The sequence below is a fragment of the Xenopus tropicalis genome, chromosome 1 (assembly GCF_000004195.4).
Source record: "Xenopus tropicalis strain Nigerian chromosome 1, UCB_Xtro_10.0, whole genome shotgun sequence".
In the NCBI taxonomy this organism is placed as follows: domain Eukaryota; kingdom Metazoa; phylum Chordata; class Amphibia; order Anura; family Pipidae; genus Xenopus; species Xenopus tropicalis.
In genome coordinates this window covers 43,535,795-43,558,331 of record NC_030677.2, presented here as the reverse complement: position 1 = coordinate 43,558,331, position 22,537 = coordinate 43,535,795, and the positions used below count along the sequence as shown (strand labels likewise).

Genomic DNA, 22,537 nt, shown 5'->3' with positions numbered 1-22,537 from the left:
TATCTATTGCTAGACCGTAGAACCAAAGCCAAGAAAAATAACTTCTCTGCCCAATATTAGTGTCGAGTATTTTTGTGTAGATGATGCTTTTCAATACGGCAGTTATTTAATAAAGACTTACATGCTAGAAACAAGCATTGAAGGCAACCTTCCTAATCAGTCCTTCTTTCACCATCAGCATCAAAAACAGGGTTTGGATGGTGTTCCAAGTTTTGCTATCCAGAACTGCCCCAACAAGGTATATTACTGCACTCAGGTTACAAAAGGGAAGGATATATCAGCAGGATAAAGGGTAGTAATACCAATCCTGTTGCAGAATAACCACCACAGGAGTTAAAGGAGATAGCACACAGGACAATACTCGGTGCCATGTCAAGACATGCCAAGACAAAAGAAGCGGTTAGTTCCCTAGAGAATGGCGCTGTGGGTTAGTTCACTAGAGAATGGCGCTGTGGGTTAGTTCACTAGAGAATGGCGCTGTGGGTTAGTTCACTAGAGAATGGCGCTGTGGGTTAGATCCCTAGAGAATGGCGCTGTGGGTTAGTTCACCAGAGAATGGCGCTGTGGGTTAGTTCACCAGAGAATGGCGCTGTGGGTTAGTTCCCTAGAGAGTGGCACTGTGGGTTAGTTCACTAGAGAATGGCGCTGTGGGTTAGTTCACTAGAGAATGGCGCTGTGGGTTAGTTCACTAGAGAATGGCGCTGTAGGTTAGTTCCCTAGAGAATAGCGCTGTGGGTTAGTTCATTAGAGAATGGCGCTGTGGGTTAGTTCATAAGGGAATGGCGCTGTGGGTTAGTTCCCTAGAGAATGGCATTGTGGGTTAGTTCACTAGAGAATGGCATTGTGGGTTAGTTCACTAGAGAATGGCGCTGTGGGTTAGTTCACTAGAGAATGGCGCTGTGGGTTAGTTCACTAGAGAATGGCGCTGTGGGTTAGTCCACTAGAGAATGGCGCTGTGGGTTAGTCCACTAGAGACTCTACTCTGCCTGTGTGTGCCATACTCTGTCTGCCCTACCATGCCTGTGTGCCATACTCTGCCTGCCCTATGTTGCCTGTGTGTGCCATACTCTGCCTGCCCTACCATGCCTGTGTGTATGGCACACACAGGCAGCATAGGGCAGGCAGAGTATGGCACACACAGGCAGCATACAGTGACACAATGCTGGCACTGCTCCTACAGTCTGCACAATAACTATATATTAAAAAATGTTTTAATTGCAGTACCACCTCAGTATATGTTCTTTTTGTAGTGTGCAGGGTTTATTTGTGGGTTTCTACTGCTCCTACAGTCTGGTGTGAAGAGGTGAACAATGTGGGTTATTACAGTCTGAGCCTTGGGTGTGAACACTGCAGGAGGTGAACAATGCAGAGATTAAAAGGTGTGAACAGAACAGGGGATTACATTTTTAAACAATACAGAGGGATTACAGCCTGAATCTGAGGTGTGAACCATGCAGGGGGCCAGTTAATCTCAGTACTTATACCATTTAAAGTTTACACAAAGGTAAGCCATCAAAGCAGCCAGACAGGTAGGGGGGCCACACAGAGGGGGGTCGCAGGCCGCGGGTCGCCAGTTGGACAGCACTGCACTAGATAATGGTGCTGTGGGTTAGTTCACTAGAGAATGGCGCTGTGGGTTAGTTCCCTAGAGAATGGCGCTGTGGGTTAGTTCCCTAGAGAATGGCGCTGTGGGTTAGTTCACTGGAGGATGGCGTTGTGTATTAATTCACTAGATAACTGCACTGAGGGTTAATTTACCAGAGAATTACCAAACTGTTTTTCTATTTAATTGAAAGCGCTATAGTGCTGCCTTCTGTTTATTTAGAGACTGCGGTTCACTTCGCTCTCCCTGCCTTACAAGCACAGTGGTTTCCTATTCTTGGTTTATACACTGTGTTTTGAATGCCAGTTAAAACGTTACACTATGGAAATATGTCTCAATGATTCTTAATGGGAAAGTCTATTTTTATACTGCTTTTTGAAACCCTTTTGGAATCTCCCTTCCAGAATGTTGCATTTGGCCCAGCGGGACAGACAGCAGCCTGCAGATGTGCTTTAACATCTAATCTCCAGGCTCTGAATCCCCTCTCACCCCCCAACTGTTATTTTAGCTTCCAAGTAAAACCTTCTAGCTTATGTACGCTGTCTTATTATTTTCACCTTTCTCCAATCTCATTCCTTTTCCATTCTCGCTTCATTTCATCATCCCCCATCTCCACATACATTTTCCACATTTGGGAGTGTTTTTCAGTCTTACTGGCAGACAGCTGCAGATATTGCCTACTGGCTAAAATGTCACAGAGACTTAAATGAACAATGATATAAAATTATGAAATTAAAGAGATTTTAGCACAACTGCTCTTAAAAATGTGCCCAACCCATTGGGTTATGAGTTATATTTGGAATCTGTGCATTCACCTTTTGGCTTCTCTGCTTGAAAACAGACAGAGGGATATGGGGAGAACAGGAGACATAAGTGAGTAACACAGATTGCCATAAAAAAAAGTAAGGACAGTTCTCAGAGAGGCCCAGCACATTGGTAAGGCCCAGATTGACAATCTGTGGGTTCTGGCAAAGAGGGGCTGCTGTAAGATGTTATAGACAGTCACAATTAATTGGGCTGGTGGGGACTGTTTGGGCCTCTGTGTACTTGAAATGCCAGGGCCTATTTTGACTCCCAGTCCAGGCCTGACATTTAGTGATGTGCGGGCCGGCCGGATACCAGCGGTACCCACGGGTTGGGCGGGTTCAGGCTGACCTTAGCACATCACTTATGGGTTCTGAGCGGATTCGGGTTGAGCACTTCCACTCGCCCTTCCCGCCCACAACCTTACACTGCCGGCTTCCTCTTCCGGCTTCTGTATTTATAGGCGTGCGCCCATCATGCCCCACCCCTTTTGTGATGTAATTGCAGGGTGGGAGCAGCTGATTCAGGTAGGGTTTGGGTTGGGAGTGGGTGGGTTAGGGTTGGGTGTGGGTTGAGGTTTACTTGACTCACACATCACTACTGACATTGTACATGTAAGGTCAGTATTTCCTGCTGGGTAAGAATAATAAAAGGAATAAAGAAAGGTTAGAGTAGTCCACAAAAATTAAAGCTGCCAAATGACACTATTAAATAATATTAGGATATTATAAGGGTGGATATAAGGGTGGCTTCTGGTGCCCAGGTTAACCAGTACTTGTTTTGGTTAAGAGGCTGTAAGGTAAGGATTGCAAGACCAACTCTTGGACATTGGTTCCTAAATTCCTGCAAACTCAGACTAGTGGCTGCTCAAGCTGCTCTTTGAGGTCTATCCTTTAGGGACCCCCCATTTAGTTCATGAAAAGGTTATAGATATAGGAAAAGATTGTTGAATCAGGCATTGTTCCTAAAATATCTGGGGCAGTAAGTTTCCATGCCTTAATTTACGTTTAAGCTGGGTTTACAAAAGTCTTTTTGAAAACAAATCAGCAGGAAGTCTGAGACTACTGCCAATGCTCCAGCCCCCATTCCCCGCTAGAAGAGCAGCCCCACAATTCAGGGACGACTGTGCCACAAATGATTCAGATCTATCTATTCTCCCACAAAAGAGATGGCACTTCATGGTTTATACAGAACAATTGAGAATTTAGGCAGCGGAACTTGCAGTTAAGGGACCAGGAATCTCATGCTCATATCCCTCCAGTCTCAAAGTGTTTAGGTTTCCCAAAAGCATTTGTCTACACAAAATTAGGTATGGGATCCCATTATCTAGAAAGCTCTGAATTACAGGACAAACATCTCATACAGAGTCCATTTAAAAGGGATTCTGTCTTGATTTTTATGGTGTACTTTTTATTTCTAAATTACACTGTTTAGATAGTAAATAATTCACTCTATCATTTAAAATGTTATTCATGAACAAATTTTTTTTTTTTTAGCTGTAATACTGTGGTGTAGGCTCCATCTCAGTGCATTGTGCCTGAGTCTGAGCTTTCAGAAGGAGCCAGCGCTACACTTTAGAACTGCTTTCAGGTAACCTATTGTTTCTCCTACTCCCATGTAACTGGAGGAGTCCCAAGCTAAACTTGGATTTCTTACTATTAAGTGCTACTCTGATATCTACTGGGAACTGCTATCTTACTCCCTTCCCATTGTTCTGCTGATCGGCTGCCGGGAGGGGGGTGAAATCACTCCAACTTGCAGCGCTGCAGTAAAGTGTGACTGAAGTTTATCAGAGCACAGGTCACATGGCTGTGGCACCCTGGGAAATGAAGAATATGGCTAGCCCCATTTGAAATTTCAAAATTAAATATTAAGAAAAAACTGTTTTTGAAAAACAGATTTCAATGCAGGATTCTGCTGGAGAAGTTCTATTAACTGATGCGTTTTGATGTTATGACAGTATTCGTTTAAGCAAATAATTCTAATCTTATTAGAATTGGGTTTATGTTTATATTTAAACTATTTTTACTTAACATACAGTGATCCAAACTACAGAAACATTAATTATGTATCCAGAAAACCCCAGACCTGTACATACATAGGAAGAGCTGGCTACAACATGATTTAAAAAAAAAAAAAAAATGATACAATAACTAATGTTCTATTCTGTATATTTTAGCAGACAAAGGGGAAACTATTCTTAGAGAACCCTATGTTTCCAGAACAGTAACATTCTACCAACTGGAATAAGAAAGTGCATATGTGCGTACATGTGTTCAGAAATAAATCTGGTAATTGCATTCAAGAAATGTTTAACTTTATCTACACATTAAGTGGAAATGCTATTACTGTTTTATTTATGAGCAGTTAGTAAAGATAAGGTGAATAATTTATGTATTCTTTACACAAGTTCTCTTTGCTACCCACCTTAACAATTGCATAACTTATTTGACAGGGGTTTGTTTGTTTTTTTGAATCTCAGCTAAGATATGATTATACTTAAACATAACAATACAAAGTCTGCATTAAATGTAAAAGTCCAGCTCTATACCAGTGAAAGTAAACAATCATAAAAGGGAGGTAACCTTGTTCTACATCCATGACACCCAGGTATTATCCTGTAGAACTGTACTTAATACATATACAGACATAGTTTTCTGGTGTGCAGGCTAGAAGCAACTTTTTGCCCTTTAATGTGATCAGTGAAATACCACATATTTACCAAATGTTGCTTTATGGTGCTTTTGCTTTCATAAAGAGCTGATTTATCATTAACTGTTCTGCAAACAAATTTCTAGAGAAGAGCAAAAGAACCAAGTCATAGATTAGTCCTCCTGTGCCAAACTCTTAAACCCAGTTCATCTCATGGCAGAAATCTTTGTGGTTTGGTATTTGTTGATGCCTTTTAACATATACATGAACCCGTCTGTGAAGCCAACAGCCCTGCTCAAATATTCTGCCCCGAGTAGCTAACCAATGTATCTTTATACAGTTCCCCTATGTGGGCCAATATATGATAAGTTAGATGCCAGCATACAGCCAAAGCACAGATGTGCTGTAAGAAATATAGAGATAAACCTTACAGAAAATACGTATTCTGTTCTGTTCCCCATTAAGCTCAAAAGGAGTGCAAGCTGCAGAGATACAGGTTTGGGAAGAGACGAGTATCCGCTGCTATTTTAAGAAGACAGCGGCTCCAGACATCCCTAATGACCCAAAGACTGCTTTATATGTTGGAAGCAGTGGTTAGCCACATAAAAGTCTTCTCGGTTTATGGAGCCTATGAGAGAAAGCAGGGGATTCCAACTGGGAGATGCATTAAGTGGAGTACAAACTAAAATGAAGGTGTGAGAGGCCTATTTATGGAAGCAGCAAAAACAAAGCAGAATTTAAGGACATTACAGCTCCAGCGCAGCTGCATGGCTTTACTTGGCAGATCCACAAACACCTTAAATGCTGGCCTGTTTGTGTACCTGGGGAAATACAGTGCAGTAGCTGAAAGCTCTCCAATTCATTTATTATGCTTGGAGCCTCTTTAACAAAGTGTCTGAAAATGTGATTGTAAGAAAAGGAAGGTTAAAAGAAAAACACAGGGACTGGAGAAAGTATCATATAGCTGTGCTGTAATCCAGGCCCGATGTAGGGCATAGAGAGAATGTGAACTGTGCTCCCAACATTACAGGCGCCCCTGGAGGAAAAAAGTACAAAGAACATATCTATCTTGTACCAGTTGGTACAGGCTAACCCCTTCTGGGCCACACAAGCCTTTTGCCAAATTCTCTTTGTGAATATGTTCATTGTAGTCTGTGGGTTAAAGTGTAACCTGAAAAGGAGCGGAGTACTAATAGGTACTACTATTAGCGTAATACCAGTAGCATGGATCATATATTATTGTGTACTATTTCCAGGCAGAAAGTCTCCAATTGCTTATGGTAAGCCTACCCCCAATTGGGCTCCTACCAGGATGCCTCTTGACCGGTGCAAAACTGGTATATTCAGCAAACTGCCATTCGATGGGCCATAACTTGAAGCTTTTGCATTCAGCAAATCAAAGAACCCAGGCATAGTTGTATTCCACGGTACACACTTTGACTTATACCTGAATAAATCTGTTCATCAAAAAAATGCATGGAATGTCTTAAAGGAAAACTGTCATGGGAAAAAACATGTTTTTTTCCAAAATCAGTTAATAGAACTAGAATAGACCTGTGCTCTGATAAACTTCAGTCACATTTTACTGCTGCGCTGCAAGTTGGAGTGATATCACCCCCCCTCCCAGCAACCGATCAGCAGAACAATGGGGAGGTAACAAGATAACAGGTCCCAGTAGATATCAGAATAACACTCAATAGTGAGAAAGCCAAGTCTGGCTTAGGACTCCTCCAGTTACATGCGAGTAGGAGAAACAATAGGTTACCTGAAAGCAGTTCTAATGTGTAGCGCTGGCTCAGGCACAATGCACTGAGATGGTGCCTACACACCAATATTACAACTAAAAAAAATACCTTTGTTGGTTCAAGAATAAAATTTTAAATGGTAGAGTGAATTATTTGTTATGTAAACAGTGTAATTTAGACATAAAACACAGCCTCTTTGAACCCCACCAGTATAACGCTGATAAAGGTATAACCAAATAGGAAGTCTTGCAGATGGGGCATTTGTTTGGGCAGAGCATGTAAGAAGGTGATCACATCTTTAGTGCCTAAGAACATATACAAGTCAATAAAATATGACAAGACCATAGTTTTATGGTGGACTTTAGCTAACCTCCTAGAAGAAGGGACATTCTGCTGGCTTTAAGCTATATCTGATAAACCTTACATTGTTATAATATAGAAATACAGTGTTTTCTTTCTATGATAAAACAAAATACCCAGGGAAAAACTGTTTTCAGAAATAATGGAGACTATAAAAGGAATAGGCTTTCAAAGCATTGTTGGAGAGGGGTGGAAAGGTTTGCTGAACAGTGTATAAGCGGGTCACATTCCTTTATCACCAACATGTAGGTCATTGTTAAACTTTGTTTGGCTAAAGAAAGGAAAATAAAAACTAAACTTGCACTTCACTGAGTCACTGAGCTCCAGCCCCCTCAGCACAGCATGTTTCTAAATAATCATTCTCAGAGAAGAGTTTGCCAGGTATCATCCATGATGCTTATTTTAGGGCACATGGATTCAAACCTAAGAATAAACTTACAGTTTCAATAATATTCTTAACATCGGCAATGAGAAAATATAGAAGACCAATTAAGAGGAATGTAAGTTAAGCACATTTAGCCAGTAGTTTATCTTTAGAACCAAAAGCGCTGTAAACAATTTAATGTTTATGTCGGAAAGCAAGATCTTAAAGGAACAGTAACACCAAAAAATGAAAGTGTTTTAAAGTAATTGAAATATAATGTACTGTTGCCCTGCACTGGTAAACCTGGGGTGTTTGCTTCAGGGTGGCAAGAGATGCCAGACTAGGGGTTGGCAACAGAGGTACCAGCCTAGCGCCCCCTCACTGTTGCACCCTAGGCAGGTGCCTCTTCTGCCTACCCCTAGTTACAGCCCTGGTTGTAAAAGAACACTACAGTGTACAAAATGCTTCACACTATTGTTACAATCATGCGGTGAGGGGTTCACATTAACAAATTACTTTCAACCCTACTTTTGGTTTTTGCTTATTAAGGTCTATTCTACTAGTTTTATGTATTTTATTGATAATGGCAAAACAACAAGGAACAGAGTGTAGCCGGTATCACAGCACGATAGTCTCTTTAATAATTCTAGTCATGGACAGTCCATTGAGATGTAAATTTCTCTATCCTTTTCCCTGGAGCTGCTCAAACTATTTTCCATTCGGTGGGGTATTAAAGCGACTAAATATTTACCTGCTACAAGGAAAAAAAAATTATTTTACTTACATTTTCAAACATGTTTTGTTTTTAATGATAATAACTTTACATTACTTTATTAATGTTTTTATTTGACAAAAATAAAGGAAATATCAATAAAATAGAGAAACCAAAGCCCTGATAAAACATAATCTATTTTTTAAGTGCTTTATGTTGCTTCCCATGCTGTGTTCTGCTTCAAGAGGTAATTTATGTTTCATTGTAATGCTGTGAGTGGTTCCTAAAACAATCTGCAAATGGTCTTTATTTGTTGCTAGGACCAACTTAGGGATTCTGTCAAGAATGTTATGGTGTACTTTTTATTTCTAATTTCTAAAATTTCTAAAATTTTGTTCTTAAACCAACAAATGTACTTTTTTAGTTATAGTTATTTAGTAATATTGGTGTGTAACTGGTGTGATTCTCAGCTTTCAGAAGGAGCCAGCACTACACATTAGAACCTATGTTAACTGGAGGAGTCCCAAACCGGACATGGATTTCTTAATATTTTGTGCTATTCTGGTATCTACCTTTTTTAGCAATACAGGTGTCAGGAAGCTGCTATCTTACTACCTTCCTATTGGTTTTGCTGATTGGCTGCTGGGGGGTGATATCACTCCAACTTGCAGCGTAGCAGTAAAGTGTGACTGAAGTTTATAAGAGGATAAAGCTGGCCATACACGCACCGATAAAATCGTCCGAAACCTCGTTTTGTACGATATTCGGTGCGTGTATGGCAAGTTGGCGAGTCAACCGGTATCGCAGGAGGCTGCTGATATCGGTCGACTCGCCGATCGGCCAGGTCAAAAGATTTTAATCGGGCGCCATAGAAGGCGCCTGAGCAAAATCTTCCGTCAGGGCTGAATCGGCAGAAGGAGGTAGAAATCCTATTGTTTCTACCTCCTTATCTGGCGGATCTGACCGATGGTCGCACGAAAGATCGCAGATCGCCACGTGTGTGGCCACCTCTAGTCACATGGCTGTGGAACACTGGGAAATGAAGAATATGGCTGTCCCCATGTGAAATTTCGAAATTAAATATAAACACTATATTGTTTGCACTTTTAAAAAAAAATGGATTTCAATGCAGGATTCTTCTAGAGAAGCTATATTAACTGATGTGTTTTGAAAAAAAACCATGTTTTTCCATGACAGTATTCCTTTAATCTAACAACCAGGCAGTGGTTTGAACCACAAGCGGAATGGACACAAATAGGTAACAGATAAGTGGGAAAGATATTTACAACAATAAAAACCTAGCCACCCACATAATTATAGCTCTTATTTAAATGGTAGACAGCTGGGAAGTGCACAGCATTTCCAAAAAGAAACCATGTTTGCTTGAGGCTTTAGATTCCCTTTAAATAACAGACCTATGCTCACAGTAAAGTTTTCTTTTTCCCTTTTTCACTATATGAAATTTAAACACAATGACTTGCACAAGTTGTGAAATGTATCCAATAAGCTTTCTCCCCCTTCCTTGTAGTTCTACCGGAATAAAGGTCACCCGCCCTTCTGATAAACTTCAGGTGTATGACAAAGGAAAACAGATTAACACATTGGATCAAAGTTCACTCAAAGTATTTATCATATATCATACTCCCAGTAACTACCATCTGCATTACACCAACAGGAGAAAAAATAGCAGCATTACCAACTGAAGTCCTAAGGGTTATATTAACTACTCCCGTCCAAACCTTTAGTTATGGGGTGGGATAGAGTGTTCTAAACTAAAAGCACTCAAACACCTGGCCTCTCCAATACATATAAAGGGGGCCGGCACCCCCAACAACACTGGCTAAACAAGAACCTCTCCTGCACACAGGAAAATTGCAAAACAGGAATAACCCCTGTATTTAACCGTGTCCAGCCAAACAGTACAACGTTTCCCTGTGTGCTTAAGTGGTTCTTGTTTAATGGGATAGAGTGAGCTCAAAGAGGCATACAAATGGAAAAACAAATGGGCAAACCTGGTCAGTGTCAAACACAGGCGGTACAAAAAGTAGTGAAGTACCTGAGCAACAACTCTGTGCTTCTATTACATTACCCTGTTAGGCTAATTCGGCACATAGACTTTTAGCTATTGGTGCTTAAACAGATTATTTGCAGTGACAGAATATGACATAGAAATTAGGTTTTGAGTGATAGATCTACCTTTGTCAGAAAGTTCAAAAACTGTGGTTTTATTCAATAGCAAGAAGTAGGGCAGTAACAGGCATTTCCCCCATAGCATTTAGATCCTGCTCCCCCTCTTGTCTGGCCTGCTGGTTACACCATATGTTTAGCAGAATCCACATGAGAACAAACATTTTGTTTCTTAAATCCTCTGGTTCCATCAATACAGCACATGTTCAGGGTTTCAGAGAGGCAACACAGATCTCTGTGGGGACCATTCTAACTGATCCACTTGTGCCAACCAGCAAAACATCTGTGCCTCGGTTAGGGGGCACTAAACACAAAATTGATGGAGATAATCAGTTATAACCATGTGAATTCATACTACATGCACATGTAGTGTGAAAAATAGTGATGTTCTATTAAGTGCAAAATTTGCTCATAGTCAGGTAGACCATAGCAACCAATAAGCAGGTAGAATTCCCTGGTCTCCTCTGTAAAACCAAACATCAGAAATGTGAAACGTTATTGAGGCAGCCTATGGCTGCACAAAGTAGAGCACATTTTATACTGTCTGTCTCTCACTGGCCAGTTAGGTGTAGGGTTTTGCTTGCCCTTGGGTTTTTATTGCTTGCCCTTGGGCATGACCTTTAATGGCTCGTGATTTGATTTTACACACGGAGTATGCAAAGTTATTTGTTACTTCACATAACATATTCAAAGCAGCAATGGATGGCACCTCATTTATGGTTAAAAAACCTTTATTTTTCTGTGGCTCGGATCAGACTCATGGCTGCTGTGTGTCTGATCTGAGAAAAATAAAGGCTTTTTAACCATATATGAGGTGCTGTCCATTACTGCATTGAAAGCATTATGTGGATTGTGGACGGAGCGTGCACCTCCACCTTGGGAAGGAGTTTTGTGCTGACCCCAAATTTGCTCTCCTCATAACACAAACAGGGACTTGTCGATACTAAGTATCTCCCCACGTGTGCCGCAAAGGGCTTCTCTATACCCTGAACCCATCCACTTGAGTCCCAACACTGGCAGATTTCTCTTTGGAACAAACCTTTCTGCTCACTCTGTGCCTGTTATACAAGCTACTCCAATCTCTGTTCTACACCACTGACGTTCCTCTTTTCCTTTAGGGTCTTCACTTAGGCCTCTCTTTCTTCAGGCTCCCAGCACAATCCAATCAACTTTATGAATACAGTTTTAACATGGCTTCTACACCAACAATTTATCAACTAGTAGATTCTATTTAAAATCCTTGGCGTACTTGGGATTTAACACCTTCTGTAGGTCATGTCAACACCTTAATGAGGAACACCTCTTCCCACCCATACAGACCCGACCCACAGCAAGACCTACTCCCATCAGCAACGGAAGGAAAAATTCCCTTTCTCCAAGTATCTTATTCTTAAACTGTAAGCATTTTCTTTGGTCGGAGTCAACATGTCTCATAGCATTAAATAAGAACATCTTAATGTTGAACAAAGCAGAATATCAGAATATATATATCACATAAATTTATGTGGGTGCCCTCAAAAGCTATTTTGACTCCTGCATCTCCCATCATGATTTGAAAATAGCAGGCAGCTGCAAGCAACAGTCTTAATAGCACACAGTTACTTTAAAGGCCACGCACTGCCAGAACTCAAGATTTCAAGCAGAGCAGACAATTCACTGGCATTGCTAAATGTTATTCTGAGCATGTACTGTACGCGTTGTATCCCTTTTAAGGGTACAGCACACCTTAACTATTCAATGTGTCTCAAAGACCTTTCTCCTTTTAGATTGTAAGCTCTATGGAACAGGGCCCTATAGCCTGTATTTTTTAATGTAATCTGTATGTTCATTGTATCCACCCATTTACTGTACAGCAGTGCAGAACATGTTGGTGCTTAATAAATATGTAGTAGTAATACTAAAAATAGCTAATTAGATGTGGATAGGTAAGATAAGGGTTTTAATAACTAGAGACACAGAGAGTCCAGGATTTGGTCAGGATTCAGCCTTTTTCGGGATTTAAATTTGGCCGAATTCAAAGCAACTGAATTTGGCCAACCCAATTTTTCATCACATAAACACAGTTATCTTTAACCCTTCCATGGTCCAATATGCATATGCAAATTAGGATTTGGTTCAGGATTCAGGTGAATCTTTCACAAAGGATTCGGGATTTGGTCTGAAAAAATAGTGGCTTCTGTGCATCCCTATTGATAACATAGGATAACAATTCTCCTACTGAAGTGGGCTTTAAACCACTGCAGATCAATACTGTAGCATTTGTTAGCAATCCCACTGTAAATGAGACCCTGTGCTTCCATTACAGCATTGGTTTCCATGTATGAACAGCTGGCGATCCGGAGTAATTCAGTGTGCAGGCAGGGAAGAGACAGGCATCATCACCCCTGCAGCTAAATAACTAACAGGGCTACAGCCAAAGGTGATAGACAAACCTGCCCTGCAAACACAGCTCCTGGAACCCTGCATTCAGGTATGTTCCTTACATCTGTCCAACCTGTCCCTAGTGTAGCAGCCACCAAAATGTGAAGCAGTGCTCTGGGTTATAACAGCTCCAATTATCCATTGGCTGGTACTGGCTCTCAGGAGATTATAGGGATTGTAGTTCAACAGCAGCTTAGCACTGGTGAAATATACTTGGAACATTTTAAACATAAATAAAAGATTTGGCATCTCCAATATTCTCTACACTCACAACAGCAACACTAACATTTCTCCTGACTTAAAAGCGTTGTGTCTTTCTGCAGTTCAAACAAATAGGTGGTGCCATTGTTTTCTTATATAAAAGCCCACTTTCGTACTGGGGCAAGTTGACTCTTTACTTTCTGGTGCAGGCTGAAGACTTTGTGGACCGAAAGCAAAGGCAAGGGCACTGTATTCACAGGGAATTCTGAATGTGGCTACTTGTAGTGTTGTCAAACTTTTATTACTTGCTGCCGGTTGCATGCATGGTATGTGTTGCATCTGGCACCTTAATGTTGCCAGACATCACTAATATGTGTTGTTTCAAGCTCTCTAGGTTAAACTAACCTTATACTATCTATCTATCAGTATAGCCACGCACTATAGCTCACTGACTAAGGGTGAAGACACACTGAGCTACTAGTAGCAGCTTCTTGTCACGGTTACAAAAATAGACAATGCTGATCATTTACTGATAATTGTCTCTACATGTGTTTTAGCTGAGGCAATGCTCAATATTGTCGGCAGCAGTGTATTTTCTGGCGTTTCGTAGCTGTGACAAGTAGCTGCTACTAAGTAGCTCTGTGTGTCTTCACCCTAAAGGTTTTGTTTTCTTGTATTATGCTCACAGTTACTCCTAGTACTGTATGTTTGCAAACAATGGCAACCTCTGTAGTGCTATATACACACTGTTATGCATTACTAAGCCATCTGTTGCAAAAATGCACATTTGCTATACTTCCCTAGCCACTTGCTTGCAAATTAAGACCCCGCTGAAAGGCTACCTCTAAATCAGGCTTTGCCACGCTTTCCCAGAAGGAGTTAAAAGCAAAGTCTTCTGGTGAAAGATCACTACTAGAGTATGTGCACTAATGGAAGGAAGTGCTCACACCTCCCTTGCTCTCACACCATCATTCAACTCACAGGAGTGTTAGGAAAACAAAGCAAAGCCAAGCTAAACAAATAAATTCATGGCTTTTAGTGTGAAAAGTTTTAGAGCTAGTGTGAGGTTCCATTCACCACTTAGATTGCACGACGGCTTCAAGCACCTTCTAAATCCACAGACAATTTTGTGTTCTCCAGAGAGCTCTAGTGTGCCCAATGTTTGCAAAAGATTTATTGTACCAAGTCTAATCAGCGATCGCTTGTGGCCAAATTGCGGTGAACTTATGGGAACGAGGGCAGCCTTCCCAACCGCAGGATACATTTATCAACTGAATGCTCCAATCTCCTTGTGCTAATACCCATACAGGGAACAGACACAATGATTATAGTCTGGATAAGAGTGCTACATAAATATGTGATGCGCTCCTTAAAAGATTTTTATTCTTTAGAACACAGGGGATTCATCTATAATGAACCATGATGGATACTTGTAGTTCAGCAGGAGTTCTTATAATTATTTGCTATTCATTTTTAGTTTGTTTTTCAAATCTGCCTTTAATATCAGTTAACAGTGCCAATTTCAAAGGACTATGCACATACATTATAGACACACACACAGCAACCGGAGGCAGCTACTGCCTAAAGCAAACTGAGCACCCTACATACTGTGCAAAAAATAGTATTCTTGCTGGCAGCAATGATATCATATAGCATTTAAATGACCATAATTATAAAAACATACTCTGCTAAATAGGGGGTGTGGACAGTGGAAAGATTTACAGTAACCTACAGCATATACAATAATGTGTATTACATGTCAAAGCCATCTGATAACATTAAGATAGGCAGACACAGATCAACACCTAGCACACATTCAAATACAATACCAACCCCCAAGCTCCCCCCACACTTATACACACTATTACTCTATAATATATTCTCAAGGGTTGTGTGTGTGTGTTGGGGGGTTCATTTGGAGGCATTAAACTTGATGGACATGTCATTTTTTTATAACCCATGTGTAACTCCCACACACAATATCTACTATATCCAATGTTACCTCCCCACACACCATACATACTATAACCAATGCCTCTAGCCCACCACTCCATTCGTTTCTATAAATCATAAAATCTGTTTATATTTTAAATACCTATTCTAAACCAAAGCAGCCAAAATGAGTATCCACATCAAGTGAGAGTATGATAGTAAAAGCAATGGTTAACTTTGCCTTGATTGAGCCTGCAGTTACCCCCCACAGACCACGGAGGTCGCTGCTCTACAATACATTAAGTTCCCCGCAGCATCTTCAAAAAGAAGTTGGGAACAAAAATGAAAATAAATGGAATGTTGCTGATCCCTTGCCTATGGAAAAGCTTAGCCCCCCGATGATAAAAGAGCGCAGGGAAGGTGTCGGCGGTACGGGGGAGCCTGCCAGGGAGTGTGCCCGGCACCCATGCACAGAGAGGCGCTACAGAAATGCTCAATGGAAGGGGAAACTCACCAGACCAGCTGGATGTTTATTCCTCAGCCAAACCTCACTCTATTTGCTTTGATCCCCCATCGGCTTCAGCTGAGCGACCTCCTGCAAAGTTTTCCCCCCAGAGTGTCCTTGTGAGCATAGCCCCAGGGGCAAGTGCAGCCAGCGCTGTCAGGGGAGCGCCGAGCCGGTCTCACCATCACCGGCCGAACCCAAGCACTTTGGCCACCACCATCAATGGGGGGAGCGCACAGAGTGGCGGCACATACACATTCCCAGGCAGAAGAGCAGTATCCAGGGAAGGGAGGAAATTCCAAGTTGTGAGGACAAGCCCAGGCAGCGGCACAGGGGAAGGACTGGAATTGAGGAGCTGCTGGAGCGGTGTGCGTGGCTCTCTCCCTGCCCATTTGCTGCCCCCTCCCTCCCTTTGCCTGCCCCTCTCTCTCTCCCTTTGCCTGCCCCTCTCTCTCTCTCTCTCCCTTTGCCTGCCCCTCTCTCTCTCTCTCTCCCTTTGCCTGCCCCTCTCTCTCTCTCTCTCTCTCTCCCTTTGCCTGCCCCCCTCTCTCTCTTTGCCTGCCCCTCTCTCTCTCTTTGCCTGCCCCTCTCTCTCTCTCTCTCTCTCCCTTTGCCTGCCCCTCTCTCTCTCTCTCTCCCTTTGCCTGCCCCTCTCTCTCTCTCTCTCTCCCTTTGCCTGCCCCTCTCTCTCTCTCTCTCCCTTTGCCTGCCCCTCTCTCTCTCTCTCTCTCTCCCTTTGCCTGCCCCTCTCTCTCTCTCTCTCTCCCTTTGCCTGCCCCCCTCTCTCTCTTTGCCTGCCCCTCTCTCTCTCTCTCTCTACCTTTGCCTGCCCCTGTCTCTCTCTTTGCCTGCCCCCCTCTCTCTCTCTCTCTCTCTCTCTCTCTCTCTCCCTTTGCCTGCCCCTCTCTCTCTCTCTCTCTCTCTCTCTCTCTCTCTCCCTTTGCCTGCCCCTCTCTCTCTCTCTCTCTCTCTCTCTCCCTTTGCCTGCCCCTCTCTCTCTCTCTCTCTCTCCCTTTGCCTGCCCCTCTCTCTCCCCAGCCAGCGCTGGGACAGGGCTCACCGGAGGGGCCGTGACAGCACCAGCCCCCCCCCCCCCTTCACTTTAGAGACAGGGGCTAATAGGGGATTTTTATAGGCGGAAAAGCTTTTTGCTGCTCCAGATCGTGCAACACACATTACACACCGACTGCTCTGCTACCCCCGGCCATGGGCTCAGTTCCTAATCTCACACAGGTAACTGGCACTTGGCATACGATTTGCCCATGGGAAAATGTAAGTGCACTGGCTCAAGTTAGATTACCTGGCCCCCTGCTAGGCTACAGTAAGGTTACCTGTTCCCCTGCTAGGCTACAGTAAGGTTACCTGGTCCCCTGCTAGGCTACAGTAAGGTTACCTGGTCCCCTGCTAGTTTACAGTCAGGTTAGCTGGTCCCCTGCTAGGCTACAGTAAGGTTACCTGTTCCCTTGCTAGGCAACAGTAAGGTTACCTGGTCCCCTGCTAGTTTACAGTCAGGTTAGCTGGTCCCCTGCTAGGCTACAGTAAGGTTACCTGTTCCCCTGCTAGGCTACAGTAAGGTTACCTGGTCCCCTGCTAGGCTACAGTAAGGTTACCTGTTCCCTTGCTAGGCAACAGTAAGGTTACCTGGTCCCCTGCTAGTTTACAGTTAGGTTAGCTGGTCCCCTGCTAGGCTACAGTTAGGTTACCTGGTCCCCTGCTAGTTTACAGTTTGGTTACCTGGTCCCCTGCTAGGCTAAATGCAGGTTACCTGTTCCCTTGCTAGGCTAAAATACTATTACTTTTTCCCCTGCTAGTTTACAGTAAGGTTACCTGGTCCCCTGCTAGTTTACAGTAAGGTTACCTGGTCCCCTGCTAGGCTAAAAGAAGGTTACCGGTTCCCCTGCTAGGCTAAAGAATGTTACCTGGTCCTCTGCTAGGCTACGGTAGGGGACCAGGTAACCCTACCGTAGCCTAGGGTTAGGAGGGTAGCCTAGGCTAAAGGAAAGTTACCAAGCCTCTTGCTAGGTTAAAGTACTATTACTTTTTCCCCTGCTAGTTTACAGTAAGGTTACCTGGTCCCTTGCTAGGCTAAAAAAAGGTTACCTGTTCCCCTGCTAGGCTAAAGAATGTTACCTGGTCCTCTGCTAGGCTACGGTAGGGGACCAGGTAACCCTACCATAGCCTAGGGTTAGGAGGGTAGCCTAGGCTAAAGGAAAGTTACCAAGCCTCTTGCTAGGCTAAAGTACTGTTACTTATTCCCTTGCTAGTTTACAGTAAGGTTACCTGGTCCCCTGCTAGGCTAAAGGAAGGTTACCTAGTTCCCTGCTAGGCTACACTATGGTTACCTGGTCCCCTGCTAGGCTACACTATGGTTACCTGGTCCCCTGCTAGGCTAAAGGAAAGTTTCCATGCCCCTTGCTAGGCTAAAGTACGGTTACTTGTTCCCCTGCTAGTTTACAGTAAGGTTACCTGATCCCCTGCTAGGCTAAAAGAAGGTTACCTAATCCCCTGCTAGGCTACAGCAAGGTTACCTGGTCCCCTGATAGGCTAAAATACAAGGGCTGAGTGATCTGAATGCATATGTATAGCAATTAGATGAAATGCAATGAATCTGTAATCTGTCCTGCTAATTGCATAATTAAAATAGCCTGTTATAACCTTAGCCTTGGGCTACTGAATACAATAGAAAGGGAACTGAATGGTTACTAGCTGTTTGGCTGCACTGATTGCCAAGGGATTGCCATTAGTTTTGGACTCCTGCGAGATGGATAGTCTAAACAAGTCCTGCTTTTCGGGGGTAATCTAGGAACCCTAGCTGGAAGTGACCCTTTCTGTATTATGTACATACAAATGCTTTTATTTATATTCCCTATATATAGGTATGCTGGTCTTTTATCCTAATTCTACTTGTCCTCCTGACATTTTCATACTTTATGTCATCCTTCTGCAGTCAGAGGATGCTAAGACTTATAGTTCAAGCACATTGAGAACACAACAGGTTGAACCTAATATTGGGGCTTATTTACTACTTGCCTATAGCAACCAGTCAGCATTTCTTTTTGGACAGTATCAATTAGAACATGAAAGCAAAGATCTGGTTAGGAACACACATTAGTAACGCTGGGCTATATTCTCAGGTGCATAGACTCAAAGAGTCCTTCTAACAAGGAATCCTAGTGTCAAGATTTCAGCTGCTGTAGAGCCTCTTTGGTCAGCCAGCAGAGCCTGATAAAGTTGTACTAAATTTTATTCCTATTTCATCACATCCAAATTACTGACAGAGGGTTTGCACCAGTCCTCAGTTTTACTTATTTTGTATATGTATAATATTATTTACTTACTGTGGGCATTTATAACTGAATTCCAGCAGAAATAGACTTGCAGTGTTGTGGCTCTGAGCATTTTATTTCAGGCATGTCCAATATAATGTATCTTTGTGCTTTTTCCATTTAAGGGGCACCTGAGTTGCTGGTGGGGGCATACCCAAAAGCCAACCTTGCGTATTAAAGCTACTAGTTTCTCCCAAGGGACTGTGAGCATCCTACATTGCTGTGTAGATATGAGGCTGAGTCCCCGTTCCGGCATTTATTTGGATGCTGCAGTTCCTTGTAAGTCTCCTGGTTGACTCGGTTATCATGGAATCATCCTGAGTCTCCTGTGGCAAGTCTGCTCCTCATTAGGCTGCTGCAGGCACTCCTCTCCAATCCCCTCTCTCTCCATCTCATTCATTCATCCTTTTTCATATTCATTCTTGCTTAGATGTGCCTGTTCCTCTCATGTATTGACAGGCAACCTGAAATGCGAAAGGAGGGGGCGGGAGGACAAGTGAGGGGAGAGGTCCCTGAGCTAAATTTAAAAAGCACTGATCATTTGTCGCTATTGACTTGTTGTGGGGAGGGGGAAGAAAAAGGAAATATTTGGAACAAAATCCTGCTGATCTGAGCTGTGGCATTGCCATTAACGATCCCTTGAGGAAAAGTCAGCATCTCATCTTGACACAGGGAGTTGTTAATACAGACATGACTGCGGTGCCAGAATGAATTCCTGCCTGACACTGAGGGGTCTCCCTCTCTCCCCTGGCCAAAAGATTGCTGCAGTGTTATAATGGTATAACTGGGAGATATAATACCAATATGGCTACAAGATGTATTGTAATCAATGCTTTATCCTTTATATATGGCAGACATATTTACACAGTGCTTTATAGTGACTATACCTCATTTATATCAGTCCCTGTCCCAGTGGAACTTACAATCTAACACACTCACACACCAGGGTCAGTTTCCCCCAGGGCCAATTAACCTGCCTGTGCACATTTGGATTGTGCTACTGATTTAACTAGGAGAAGGAATTCCTTCTTGATTTCCCTCTTTTATTCTCAGCAAGATCAAATAACTGATCACCGTTTTCATTCTGCTTCAATCAGTATGAATTATATTCAGAGGGACTGGCTTGTAATTCTCACCACTTATTATCCTCATGATTTATTTATATTTAGTTATATAGCACTTTACATTCATTCAACAAACAAGGGTTATAGAATAAAATCGGAGGGCCCTGCTCACATGAGCTTACAATTTGTGCCTTTTGGTCTGTAATACCATAAGTCAAATTTGGTGAGTTAATAAACAATCCAATTTTTATGTGGATGGGATAAAAACTATAATTACAAAAGTGACTTTAACTGGAGAAGGGCTTTAACTAATTGAATATGATCTAAAGGGGAAGTTGAAGTTCTTTTGTAGACTGAATTAAATCTGAGCTTTGATTAGGGCATCTAAACAGGAGAGGCATATAGTTGTAGGAGTAGCAGTTATCCTTTATTACTTATCTTTCCTATCAAGCTGTTTTCCATTCATCTCCCAGGGTGTTATTTCATCTAAATGCCCCTGGAACAAGAAACAATCTCAATACCAAACCTGAGAGCACAGAGCAGTACAAAAGACACACAAAAAACTGACAAATGAAGACCAACACCAAGTTGTTGTAGAATGGAACAAAGTGCCTGTTGATTTTGTTTACAGACTTGCCATTTCGCCATAGGTCTATATCATTTCCCTGTGGCATCGGGTAAGTACCACTTCAGATGAATGTTTTGGTGAAGAAAGAGATAAAGATATTGCACGGCTTGTTTGGGGGTAACCAGAGAAAGCCTCCAGGCCACACTGGATGTTGTCAGCTGCCAACTGTAATTTACTGTGATGGAGCTGTTCAACTGGAGACCAGGAAGCCACATGGAACTCTCCAAAGGGATTTTAAGTGCTCAAACTGCTCAGAAAGCGTACAAGACATTTTGGTATCATCATTTTAAAATATGTATAATATTTACATTTATATATATGTATATTTATTGATGTATGATGTAAAAACTATTTAGCCTACAATGAAGTAATATGGAAAAAACATCTTATTAGACACATTGAAAAGGATAATTGCTCTGCATAATTAATTTTTTTGTCATATAATGCAAGGCCATATTAAGCAACGCAGCAGAGTTCCCTTCAAAGATTTTTGAATGTGCAAAGATTATTTTTAGGTTGTAAGCTCTTTGAGCAGGGTCCTCTTTACCTCTTGAATATATGTAGGTGCTTTATAAATACATGTTAATTATAATAATGCTCCCCAGGAAAGTGCTAAATCAATTCAGGAATGGTCTTGTGAGCGTTAGGAAGAGGCTACACATTCCTCAGCCGACAGATCCAAACACCACAAAACATTTATGGGAAATCCGGGAATGTAGAGCGTAGGGTCGTTTGGGATGAACAATGGGCTTCTTTTAACAGTCTGTGTGACGGCGCACATATACTTGCAGCTGTCAGAGTCACTTTACAGCTTGTATAGTAGTATTCCAAGAAGGGCCAAAGCTGTTTTGAAGTTCAAAGGGGAACCGGAACTTTTATTGTTTCTATAATTTTGTCTGACACCTGTAGTCTGTAGTCGTAAAGGCAAAGGCACCAGTGATATGTCTATCCATATAATAGTGCATGGACAAAAGGTTAGAAAAATGATAAAAAATCATATTAATGTCTTACTACAAGCCTCAGTGTAAAACTATTACTGGGCTGAAGTAAGAGCACCAAAAGTCTGTATTTTATTATATAGGTGCCACCCAAAACATTGTCTCTGAGGCTCCCCTTAAAGTCAATAGAATGGTCTCTGTTTCTACTGCAAATTGTGTGGCCTGGAGATTATAAACTGACGTGTGAATTTGGATACCCATGTGCTGTAAGATTCCTTTTCACTGCTGTGACTGTGACATTTCCAAACCCACAAGAAATCTGTGCATCTTTGCACATAAACCTGTGCCTGCTTCACAATAAAATTTCTATTAATATCAATACTTGTTTTTCATTTGTATATTCATTTATAGAATACTGTAAATATTTTCCCTATCCCTTCCCCCTTTTCTTTTCTGTCCCCCATCTGTGCTTGAAATTAAAATAAAGAATATATATATATAAAAAAAGTTTTATTAATATTTATGACACTGTATAGGGTAGTGCATTGAATTTTCAAGACCTTCCACAATCTCACAAGGGGGCTTCTAATGGAATATGCTTTCAGATATGCTTCACATGGTCACATGGTGCTGTGTCTGTGAGACAATACCAAAATCATTTGAGAGAGAGGCTAAATCTGCTTGTGTCTGTGACAATAAGAGTCTAGGTGGCCATACAGAGGCAGAGTTTAGCTGCCGATTCAGGTCCCTCAGACTGATTCTGTACCTTATCTGCCCGGCATTACAGAATGGTCTGTAATATGTACTTAGATGGAGCTGTTGGGTACAGTTGGGCTGAAACCAGCAAGAGGTAGAAGGGTGGCACTGTGTATATAAGGAAATACATTGTGATTCATTCTGCTGTGTACAATAACCAGTATGTAGATATATTCCTAATTAAATGCCTTAACTTAAGTAAACCAGAACTATACTGTCACTGCTTCAGCAGCCCATGAATATTTACTATGTGGCCACCAAAGGTTAGACATGACCACTGTAATATTGGTAAATTAAAGACCTATTGAGTGTGGGTATTTAGGCCATGCTGAGTGGTGA

General features: G+C 42.1%; 1 protein-coding gene and 1 long non-coding RNA gene across 2 annotated transcripts in view; one reads left to right on the top strand and one right to left on the bottom strand.

Annotated features, from left to right (window-relative positions):
* The window catches only part of fat1 (FAT atypical cadherin 1), a 137,278-nt gene extending 121,413 nt beyond the window's left edge, over positions 1 to 15,865 (bottom strand). Inside the window, exon 1 of the mRNA XM_004911187.4 lies at positions 15,496 to 15,865. The gene's annotated coding sequence lies outside the window, so the exon portion shown is untranslated. The remainder of the gene's footprint in view (positions 1 to 15,495) is intronic.
* Positions 15,866 to 16,481: 616 nt separating this feature from the next.
* On the top strand, positions 16,482 to 21,821 carry LOC116408464. The gene is made up of 2 exons (XR_004220951.1): positions 16,482 to 16,719; positions 18,938 to 21,821. It is a non-coding gene; the product is annotated as an uncharacterized LOC116408464 (long non-coding RNA).
* The last annotated feature ends 716 nt before the right edge of the window (positions 21,822 to 22,537 follow it).